The 11,724-nt window shown below is 53.0% G+C and overlaps 1 non-coding gene across 1 annotated transcript; it reads right to left on the minus strand.

Moving 5' to 3' along the window:
• Nucleotides 1–6,133: 6,133 nt before the first annotated feature.
• Nucleotides 6,134–6,215, minus strand: TRNAS-AGA. Its single transcript has one exon. It is a non-coding gene; the product is annotated as a tRNA-Ser (tRNA).
• Between the last annotated feature and the right edge of the window lie 5,509 nt (nucleotides 6,216–11,724).

The raw sequence follows: 11,724 nt of genomic DNA on the forward strand, positions 1-11,724 counted from the left end.
CTCTTTTCCAGACCCAAAGTCCAGAGTATGGTCAAGGGACCAGAGGCCTAGCAAATCATGATCAGCTAAGAGAAAGCTGGGGTAAACAGAAAGCCTTGCCTGCTAAGATAGGCCTGGTCAGCAAATTGCCAGGTGTTGGAGCTAAGAACTAAATAATTGTGTCTTATTCAGAGTTGCAGATTGAACAAAGAATCCCTGTTCCTATTGTGTTAGTCTCTTCTGTAGGGAGACGTTCTTCCCACAGATACAACCTTGAGTTTATGAAAAGTTGGCACATGTCAGTATAAGATATGGCATCCTTCCACCTCCCTTCCCAGGGACCAATGCCTGCCTTTAGACACACAGAAAACAATCTTTATTGCCATATACTTTCACTGTTTCTTTGCTTTAACCCCTAGGAATGTACCTGTTGGACAATCAAAGGAGTTGCTCCATTCCTATGGACCCCAAATCAGAATTCAACATAGATATTTTATACTACTAACATTTTATCAAAGTATTCATTAAATATTAACTTGCTAACTTGAGACCATGGGTGGAGACATTATGTAACCTGTTAACCATTGGCTACTGTGCTATTTTCTCTTGCTTCAAAACCTATCCCGGGGTGTGGAACTGCCTATCTCATCACTTTCCCCCGCCCATGGAAAACCTACATATTCTATTGTAATCAATTGACTGACAGTGCCTCTGAGCCTATACGCCAGGTGACACTCCGCCAGCGCTGTGTGTAATAAACTCCTCTGCTTGACCTCTACACGATGTGGATTTATGTCCTTCAGAGAACAAAGAGAGAGGTGGAGGCCAGGTGACCAATTTGCCTGGGAAACAGAACAAAGGACAGAAGAGGGACAAATGGGCCCACCTCAAAACAGGGAAAACTGCAAAAGGCAAAAATGGGCCACTCGTCTGTTCAAACTGAGGGATAACGGTGCTGCAAACAGTTCAAACAGCTTTAAAAGTTACTGTGTGGGAATCAGGAAAAAATATTAAAGAAAAAAAGTGTGGAGAGCCCTAGAGGTGTTTATGGTGTTGGTCTCCCTGGCAGATTCTCTGATGGCTCACATGGACTGAGTGCCAAGAGAAGCTTTTCCCACAGGGCATTCGTAGGGCCACTCCCCATGTGGATTCTTTGAGGTTTAGAAAGTGCTGAGGTGTTAGTGTTAGAAAAATAAGCCAAATACAAGCCTGTGAGCAAGACTAGGCCCTTAGCATAAGTAGAATCAAGGCCTTAAAATGCAAGTAGACAGAAAAAGCCTGTGTCAGCTATTATCAGTTTATGCTTGGTTTGTACTAGTTCATGCTTATCAGTCGGCCCACGCTTGGCGTAACATATATGCAGCTGTCTTCTCATGCTCATGGCCAAAAGTAGTTCGCTTAATGGGTCACCTTCTCATGCGTGAAGCCAAAAGTAGTTAGTATGTTAGTATAGTAGGTCAAAGGAGATATCTTATGTCTTCCTTACAATGATAAATGTATCCGCACAGCTGCACCCTTATCATGATGGATGTATCCATGACAGTTATGCATATCTTGTTCCTTTTTGATTGATATATGTATTCTATGTACTCCAATATTCCCTATAGATGCATTTACAGGGTCCATAAGGTGAGTCAAATAACGTAAATAAGACGTCAACAAAGTTGTTTGTTTCGGGGTATAAAGGTAAGGCCGTTTGGCCATGGGGGTGTGTGTCTCTCTCGGGCACTAGCCGAGACGAGAACACCCGCTCAGCTGATCGATCAATAAAGCTAATGGTACTCGTCTTCCTGGCCTTCCGTGCCTCCTTGGTGTAATTAGGTAAGCTCCGGGGGGAAACGGGCCCTTTTTGGCTAACATTAGTGAAGCATTTTCCACACTCACTCATCCCTTTCTGAACATCAGAGAATCCACACAAGGGAGAGGTCCTTTGAATGTGGTGTGTGGGGTCATGTCCCCACCTGGGTTAGCTATCGCCTGCTACATCATGTGGTGCTGCCAGCACAGCAAGGAGGTGCCTGGGGCAGCCAACGGAAAGGGGAGGCATGACCGGCTCTTCAGCAGCAATTTGGCCCGCTCAGTCCCTCTCGGAGGGAAAGACTTGCTGCCGAAAAAAGTAGAGCTGCCATCGATTGTGGATTCTTTTTATTTTGTTGCTGCTTGGGGCAGGAAAAACGCTGGATCTGGCCCTGTTCCATGGAAAACAAGTTGTTAAATCCCAGATGAGTGGAGTTATATCAGTTCTCAGCCTGAGTCCTTAGGTCTTAATCCTGAGGCTACGTCGGGTGCCTCCAGTGGGGGTGTGGAGCAGCCGTTCGTTTTCCTGTTCGCACTCCTCTGCGGTGTGAAAATCGGGGAGGGGAGGCAGAAGCCCCACTTCCCTCCCGAAATGACACCCAGTGGGGGAAGCCAGGACAACAGTGGGGGATGGCAAGTATTGGCCAGACTCTCACTGCCAGGGTCTAGTCTAGCTCAGGGTCCAGCTCAACCTCCTCCCCACACCACTGGCCCCCAGTCCCCTTCCACCACCAGGTCAACCCAGGCACTAGGGCAGGAACACGGTGAGGCAGCAAGTCAAGCTGAGCAAGGCAGGCAAAAGCGAGTCTTGTCTTCATGGGCCGCTCACAATGACGTCCTTTTTGTGTGCAACTGCTGCAAAATCATCCCCAGCAAAGAAGCAACAGGCCAAAATAGTCCTATGAAGCTGCCAAAGTAGCTCAGTTGGGAGCACGTTAGACTGAAGATCTAAAGGTCCCTGGTTCAATCCCAGGCTCTGGCAGGCCCTTTCATTCTTCGTTGTGCAGTGGTGGCTTGTTTTCTGGTAGCACAGCGGTGCCTGCACCCAAGGTGAGTCCCTGAGCTTGGGCTCTGCAGTAGGAAAAGATACTGTGGGCTTCTGCCTGTGTTTGGCTGGCCTGACCTTTAACAATGAGGGACAGGAGCTGTCTCTCCTACATGAGTAATTGGTGGACCCAATATGGCAGGAAGAGAGTGAGGCAGGGTGGCCCTCAGGAATGGTGCCAGGGAGCTGCTGGGCAGTAACAGGCAGGTATAGGGGATGAAAACTTCTGTGCAGCTGAGCGAGGGCAGTACTGTGGAAGGGGCATGAAGTGTCGCCAAAGACCCACACTGCTGCCGGGTGAGTAAAAATTAAAAAGGCGCCTCTAGCCAGGGAAGGGATTCTCGGCCAGGGCTTGTGGGGCCCCTGTGGAGTCGGGGCCTGTGGCAAATTGCCCCACTTGCCCCCCCCGGGCAGCCCTGCCTAAACGTGGTGGCCACCAGAGCCCAAACAGTAGCTCCACTCGAGGCCACGCCCCTGCCCCCCTTCTCTCCAAGGCCCCACTCCTATGCTGCCTCATCCCCCAAGACCCCTCCTCCCGCTCACTGCTCTCCGTCCCATCCTCACCCTCACTCGCCCTTACAGTCATTACAAAGTGGCAAGGCAGAGCCCTCCCATTTTTAAAAGCCCTGGGGTGTTGTTCCCCCCTGTTCAGGCATCCCTGGGGCCCTGCACTTCACACAGCTCTCCCTGATTTCAGCTGTTAGTGAGGGAGCCTCACTGCTAGCGCAGACTGGGCAGTTTGTTGCATGAGAGACACTGTCCCAAAGCAGGACTAATGCTTAGAGCTGGTTATCAGTGATTTCAGATCTGTTGGTCTGCAGCAAGACTCTCCATTGAGTCTTAACCAGCTCTGTTGTTACCAGGGGCGGCTCTAAGAATTTGGCCGGCCCAAGCAGGGCGGCATGCCAGAGGGGGCGCGCTGCCGGGCACCGGTCCCGCGGCTCCTGGTGTCCTCTTGCAGACGTGCCTGCGGAGGGGCCGCTGGTCCCGCGGCTCCGGTGGAGCTTCCGCAGTCATGCCTGCAGGAGGTCCACCCGAGCCGCGGGACCAACGGCCCCTCCGCAGTCATTCCTGCGGGACCTCCACTGTCCCGCGGCTCCGGTGGACTTCTCGCAGGCATGACTGCGGAAGGTCCGCCGGAGCCGCCCTGCCGGCAAAATGCCGCCCCACGCACGCGCTTGGCGCGCTGGGGTCTAGAGCCAGCCCTGGTTATTACACAGGGAAGAACAAAAGGGTTAAATTGGGCCTGGAACCCTTAAGAAGAATCCACCCCACCGAGTACAACACTTGCCGCTACCTGCTCTCAGCGCACTGAGAAGTTTTTGGGGTCGTGCCTCGCCTTTATCAACCTAGGGAAGAGGAAAACTAGCAGGTGCTCCAGTGGTGTAATTGGTTAGTGCACAGTACTTATAGGGCAGTGCTGAGAGGAGCTATGCTGAGGTTGTGAGTTCAAACCTCACCTAGAGCACTGGTTTTCATTAACCAAGTGGCACCACCCCCTCATTTGGCTCTGTGGAATGTAGAATTCCAGCCTCAGGAACACTCAGGAAGGGAGGAGTCAAAAATGCCCCTTCACTTATTACCTCCTCTCCAGAGCACAGGTCAGAATCTACCATCCTTTCTCCCCCACCAACCCCTGTGCCAGGATCCCTCAAGCAGAGCCTGGAGTCCTGCCCCTGGCGTCTGTACTATTGACAAAGACTAAGTGACAGGGACAAAACACTCAAATCCCACCTGGTGCGAGAAGCCAGGTTTGCTCTTCAAATTCTGTTGTTCGTACATTTCCAGGTCTGGGAATGTCCCACAACAGCATTTAATGGGAAGCTGCCTGCAGAACAGTTACACTGCACAGAGCTCCTGTGGAGGAGGGGTGGGAATTAGTAACATTTTGAGGATCGTTTGGGAAATGAGCCTTTGCTGACAAGGTTTGTCTCTGTTCATATTTCACCTTCAGGTGTTATGCTGAGGGATCTTTAGTGTATTTTTGTGAGGTTTATAACTATCTCCTCAACTTTATTTACTCAACTTAAAAATTGGTGTCACTTGATTTTTGCATCACCCTGTGAAAATACAACTGACACATGTGGCTTTTTACAGGGGTCATGATGTTAAATTTGGGGAATTCAGTCTCTGTACTTCTGGGGGGGGATGTTGCTTTTTTACAGCTGCCTCACGGCCAGGCACACCGGGCTGTTAGCTGCACCCACTGTCCTTGCCAGGGGCCCCTGCTGAACCCTGGGCGGCTGCACTGCCGTGCTGGGGTGACTCTGCAGGTGGAGAAGCTGCTGTGGAGCAATGTAGAGCAGGTGCAGGAAGGAGACGAGGTCACTATTCACATTCTGAACTGCACAATTTTCCAAATTTGGGAATAGATTCATAGATTCATAGACTTAAGGTCAGAAGGGACCATTATGATAATCTAGTCTGACCTCCTGCACAATGCAGGCCACAGAATCTCACCCACCCACTCCTGTAACAAACCCCTAACCTTTGTCTGAGTTACTGAAGTCCTCAAATCGTGGCTTAAAGACCTCAAGGTGCAGGGAATCCTCCAGCAAGTGACCCCGGGCCCCACGCTGCAGAGGAAGGCAAATATCCGAGAACAATTTGAAGGGGAAGGTGAATGCAGAGCAATGACACTGGAGATGCCCAGACCTCCAGTGGGGGCAGCATGGAAATTAATAATGGGAAGATCATTTGTGAAATTAGTCGTCACTGACAAGATTTGTCTCTGTTCCTATTTCATGCTGTGGTGTTAGTTAGAGGAATCAGGACAGATTTTTACTATATTGATTAAACACTTAATTTTATTTAACCAAGCCAAAAACTTAGTGTCACTTATTTTTTTCTCTGTCCTAGCAAGAATGAATTGAATTTCACGACTTTCTGGAACGTGCAGCGAGATTAAATGTGGGGAATTCAGTCTGTGTGTTTGTGAGCTGATGTTTTCCTCTCATAGTTCACTGCCTGCATTGAAATACCACGAGGGATCTAAGGGCTGGTGTACGCTGGGCACTGAATTGGCAGAGCGACGTCTCTCAGAGTGTGAAAAACCCACACCCCCAAACCCATAGAGTTAAGGTGACCTAGGCCCAGGTTAGATAGTGCTAAAGGAAAGGAAGAATTGTTCTGTCAATGTAGCTATTACAGGGATGAGAAAACCCCTCTAGTCACTGTTTACTCCAAAGTGCTATAGCAGTGCCACAGCAGCGTTTTAAATGTAGACAGAGTGAAACTAGATCTGGCTCCAGTTTGCACTGTGGATGCTCAGGTACTAAGACTTCAATAATAATAACAACAGCACACTGTTTGCGTAGTTGGCAGGATTTGAACCTGCGCAGGGAGACCCCAATAGATTTCTAGTCCATCGCCTTAACCACTCGGCCACAACTACTTAACCTACACCGCTCTCACTGCATGATGATTCTGTTCTCACTGAATTGTCACTTCAAATTGTTTGTTCAGACCAGCTTCCCCAGCACACTCATGGATGTGCATTAGTGTAAGTGTGTCAATGGCTGAACAGTGAGAATTCCTGCCCATTTCCCTTCCGGTTGGAGCATGATTAGAGGGTGTTTGTGTGAACGACATTGCTGTAGATTGTTGTTCATTCCTCACTCTGACAATTCAGACAGTCCCTTTCCCAGTCAAATCTCCAGCACATCGTTCCAATAGCAGGGGGCAGGATTTCTCTGGGGCACTGAGGGCTGCTGTGTGAATTCAGCCTTGCATTCCACCCTTGATGTTTCATGGAAAAACAACAGCAGCAGAAAGAAAGAGCCGAGCCAGTACCTCCCTGGCAGGGATGCAGGTGCCACGTCCCCTCTGTCTGACCATCGCCACTGCAGGAGAGAAGGGTTCAGTGGAATCGAATGCCCTGGCTCAGACCAGAGACACAGGAAGATTTTGCTGTTCATGGATCTGTGCAAAGGAAATTTTGTCTCTGTGTGAAACTGAGGTCGGAAATGAAACGTCCACATGGTGGCCCAATGCTCTAGGGAATGTGGGTGAAGGACTCGGGCTGAGAAATGATCTAACAGGGGTTTGTCTCAATTTATTGCCCTGATTAAAATCTATGGCTAAAGGCAGCCACTGTTGTTAGTACTTGTACCTGTGTAGGGACACCCCAGTGGGTGTCAAGTCCATTGCCTTCACCAGGAACAGTAGATTATTTTATCAAGGTACAAATTTCTTGGTCAAGGCCTAGGCTCCAGAGAAAACAATACACTGCTGATAAGAAGAAGTACATCAAAAGATTTTGCAGCCACCATGGGCATAACTATGATGTGTCGTGTTTCACTCTTTATACCTGGCGCCACCTCCTTTCCCTTTAGCTTTGTAGTTGACCAAGAGCAAAGCTGAACATCTCCTCAGATACCAGGGAGTGTTTATGTCCATTCCTGCGAGCTACACAGGGGTTTGATGTTGCTGCTTTCAGTCCTCTGGCTCTGCCGGGATAAGGAATAATTCAGGCTGTCACTGAACTGAAGGAGGAAGATCAGTTTTTGACAGGGAGAGGGACGCCTCCTCTTAAAGGTGTTTGTCCGGGATCTTACCTGGGAGGACAGCGGTGCCTGCACCCTGACATGAGACGGGGGCGGGGGAATCAGGAGCATTTCCCAGTTCCAGGCTGTCCCCGTCTGGCCAAGGCACAGAGTTCACAAGCAGAGTTTAAAGCTCCAGCTGCCAAGCTGCAAAACAAGCCGGGCCCTGTGGCTGGTGCCTGTGATCCCAGCTCCTGGGGAGGCTGAGGCCGGCAGATCGCTTGAGCTCAGGAGTTCTGGGTTGCAGGGGGCTGTGCCTATCGGGTGTCCGCACTAAGCTTGGTATCAATATGGTGATCTCAGGGGATCTTGGGGTCTCTAGGTTGTCTAAGGAGGGGTGAACCGGCCCAGGTTGGAAATGGAGCAGGTTAAAACTCCTGTGCCGATCAGTGGTGGGATTGCACCTGTGAGTAGCCCCTGCAGCACAGCCTGGGCAAGACAGTGAGACACAGTCTCTTTTTATACAGACACCCCCCCGCAAAGCCTGCAGGGTGGATGGGAGCACCCACATGATGGGGATTGTGACTTGGGGGGGAGGGATGCCCCCCTGCAACACGGATCTTGAAAAGGGGAACAGAGACACCCACAGCTCCTGGATGGGGGCAGGCAGGAGAAACCACACACTGGAGCTAGTTCATGGAGTGGGGGACAGAGACACCCACCAGAGATCCTGGATGGGAGCACCCACATGATGGGGATCTTGAACTGGGAGGAGGGAAGCACCATGTACCAGAGGTTCTGAAGGGGAACAGGGACACCCACACACCAGGTGTCTTGCAGCAAGAGCTGCGGTCTTGATTTACACAGGGCAGTGATGGGGAATTAACCATGTCCCTTGCGGAGCTTGTTCCACTAGACGATTAGCCTCATTGTCAGGGCCAGCTTTAGGGAGTGCGGGGCCCAATTCGAACAGTTTCGATGGGGCCCCGGCAGGGATGACTAAAACAAAAAAACCCTTAAAAAAAACCCTTTCATTTCTTCCATGTATTATTTACTTTCCATGACTATATAAATAACAACAAAATTATCTATTACATACATTGCAGCATATATTAATTAGCTGATTTGCACTTTCATATTAGGAAAATAATTTGTTTTGATAGTTGTACAACTGATTTTCCTCACTAATGTTTATTTTATTAAAATTTATAAAACATTTCCTTATTAATATAAAATTGCCCCCTGTTCCCCCACGCCCAGCGCCGCCCAGCCCCGTGGAAACAAACCCTCCTTCCCCAGCTCCGCCCCATCGAAACAAGGTTCAGGCGGGGGGGGCGGGGAGGAAGAAAGGGCACACATGGGGTGACCAGATCACAGCAGTAAAATATGACCTGCCCGCGCCGCCTCCTGCCTGGCGAGAAGCCGCAGCACCGGGGGGGGGGGTCACAGGGCGCGATGGGCTTCCACGCGCGGCTCTTTTCTGCCGGTTGCGGGGTGACGGATCCTGCCCATGGCGGCCGGGGGCCGCGGGGTCCCGATGGCAGCTGGGGGCTCCGGCATCCACCTGTGGCGGCTGGGAGCTGCGGGGCCACCTGCAATGGCCGGGGGCTGCGGCTTCTCCTCACCCTCCCTGGTGACTGGGATCTCCCGGCTCTGCCTGCGGTGTCTGAGCGCTGGGGGCTCCTCTCCTGCCTGGGGCAGCCGGGAGCTCCCGGGGCTTCGGCGCTGCAGGGTCTGTTCGCAATGACGTGGGGCTGCAGGGTCCTCCCACCATCAAGGCCTGTTGGGAAATCCTGGGTCCGCTCACAGCGGCTGGGAGCTCTGGGGTCTGCTCGTAGGAGCTGCAGGGTCCATACGCAGTGGTGTGGGGCTGTGGGGGCTCCCCGCCCACCCATGGCTGCTGGAAGCTCCAGGGTCTGCCTGTGGGAGCTGTGGGGAGATGAGGGGTTTGGGGTGCAGGAGGGGGCTCCAGGCTGCAGGGTGGGGCTGAGGGATTCAGAGTGCAGGAGGGGGCTGTGGGTTGAGACAGGGGGTTGGGGTCCAGGACGGGGTGATGGCTCTGGGGTGGGGGCAGGGATGAGGGGTTCCAGGTGTGGGAGGAAGCTCTGGGATGGGGCACGGGGGTGAGGACTCTGGGGTGCAAGAGGGGGCTCTGGGTTTCGGGGGGTTCAGGGCTGGGGCAGGGGGTTGGGGTGCAGACTTACCTCGGGTGGCTCCTGGTCAGCAGTGCAGCGGGGGGGACCTACCGGCCACTTCCAGGGCGCAGCGCGGTGCCCTAGGACACGTAGGGACCAGCCTGCCTGAGCCCCACAGCACCGCTGACCGGACTTTATAACCTGCTCACCCCACTGGGAGCTCGAGGGTCCCCCTGTCACATGTGGTGGCTGGGAGCTCTGGGATCCACCCACAGGAGCTGAGAGCTGTGGGGTCCATCCGTGGTGGCATGGGCCTGTGGGAGCCCCTTCCGACACTGGTGGCTGATAGCTGTGAGGCCCCCACCGGCCGACAGCTCCAGTCTTGCTGCCCCAGGGCTGAGGTGGAAAATGTCACTGAGATCTCTGAAAGTCACAGATTCTGTGACCCCCTTTATATAATCTTAGCCTTAATCGTTGTTGACTGTCTCTCTCGATCTAGTGGTCTGCTCTAGCGCGGATGGGACAGGGAAGACAGACGCTCACCCCCCAGCACAGGTTTGGGCAGAAATGGCTCTTGGGCTATTTGCTGTGCATGCAGAGGACTTGTCCAGGCCGGTGGAGCAGCCCAGCCAGATAAGGAGCTGGAAGAAGGAGACCTGAGCAGCCTGGACATCCCACTTTTTCTCCACAGCCACTGCCTGTCAGCAGGATTCCTCCTTCTCCTCAGTGAGACCAAATCTAAGCACCTAGATAGCTGGTCTGTCCGCTGCACCCCAATCCCTCATGCCTGAGCCTCCCTGCCAAAGTCCTGTACCTGGCTCCAGAGAATTGTCTCACATCTCGCTGGGAACTCGACTTCTTGTGCCCAGAGAGTCTCGGCCCCACTCAGTAGAGGACCCGAGAAACACAGTGTCTGCCTTTTCCAAATAAGGGCTTGGAAAGGTTTTGTTCCTGTAACCATGTAGCCTAATGACTTTGGATCAGGTGATTGAAGGGTCGAGTTCCTTGGTGGTTGTGCTTGTGCAGTTTTACCTTTGGGCTGAAAGTCCTGCTCCCTTCAGGGCTGGAACCTCTTCTTGGCCGCTCCGGCCAATGCTCTGGCTTCAGCTAGAGCCCCGGGAAGGAGTTGGGGGGTGGGCATCACAAAGGCTGGGGCATGAGCCCCAGGTGCTTCCAGTCTCGCCTTTGCCATTCCTGACTTTCCAAAGAAAATGGGCGGCTGCCCGGGCTAGCGCGTGGAGCAGTTTCCCTCTTCCAAGTGTGCGCCTGTCCCTGTGCTGGAGGGGGGTTGCTACATGGAGCCTGGGTGTTTCTCTGCTTCTCGCCAGCTGGGGAAAAATCTCCTGCCCCACTGCCAAAGTGAGCATGGAGAGTGGGAACAGTAAGAGGCGCCACCAGGGGGGCTGGCCCTGCTTTCCTACCATCTTCTGATGTTGGCCACAAAGCATCAGCAGCCTCCCCACATGCTGGTCTGCGGGTGACCTTCAGTGGGTGTTTGGTCTGGCAGGGAGCAGCCTAGCTGGGTGTTTTTGTGCCATCTGCAGGCCACACATAGGCATTGTCCTGCCCTCCTCTGGCCCTGACCTCGGTTGTTCTGTGGCTTTTAAGCCTTCCCTTGAGCCGTCAGCACCAGCCGCCTCTGCTCTAGGTGCCCAGAGGAGGAGAGGTGCTGGGCTCTGTGACGAAGTGGAGGATTTTCTTGGGGTTGTCTGTGTTTTCCAGTGGTTCGCATGCACAGGGAGTGGGACTCAGTGTCCCCGGGTGTTACTGGTTTAATGAGGGGAGGGGAGAGGGAGTTTGTTGTTACAGAGGACCGGAGAGGGACTTGGGACCCTGGCTGATGGCCTGGAGGATGGAGACCCCAGTGACTGGTGACCTGGTGACCCGGAGACCCAGCTCAGGAGTCACAGCCAGTTCTGGCCAGTGAGAGTACAATGGGCTGCAGAGAGAGGACCCTGTGACCAACCTGTTCCAGCCAGAGGGGGGCGGAGAGGAGAGGAGGCCCAGGCAACCCTGTTTACCTGGAGAAAAGACAATGGACAGAGGTGGGGCTTGGGGCCCGGGATATTGGAGGCCCAGCTGGGAAGCAGGGGGGCTCTGGGCTGGCGAGGGGGAGCAGGCAGAGCCCACCTGGCTGCAGGGGGACTGGGATGTGCTGGGCTGAGGGAGGCCAGGCCTGAGGCCCTGAGAGTTTCCTGTGCTGTGTTCAACTCTCAATAAACCCTCCTGTTTTATGCTGGCTGAGAGTCACTACGGTCTAGAGAACAGGGGGCATCAACCCCTT

The sequence above is a fragment of the Mauremys mutica genome, chromosome 22 (assembly GCF_020497125.1).
Source record: "Mauremys mutica isolate MM-2020 ecotype Southern chromosome 22, ASM2049712v1, whole genome shotgun sequence".
NCBI lineage: Eukaryota > Metazoa > Chordata > Testudines > Geoemydidae > Mauremys > Mauremys mutica.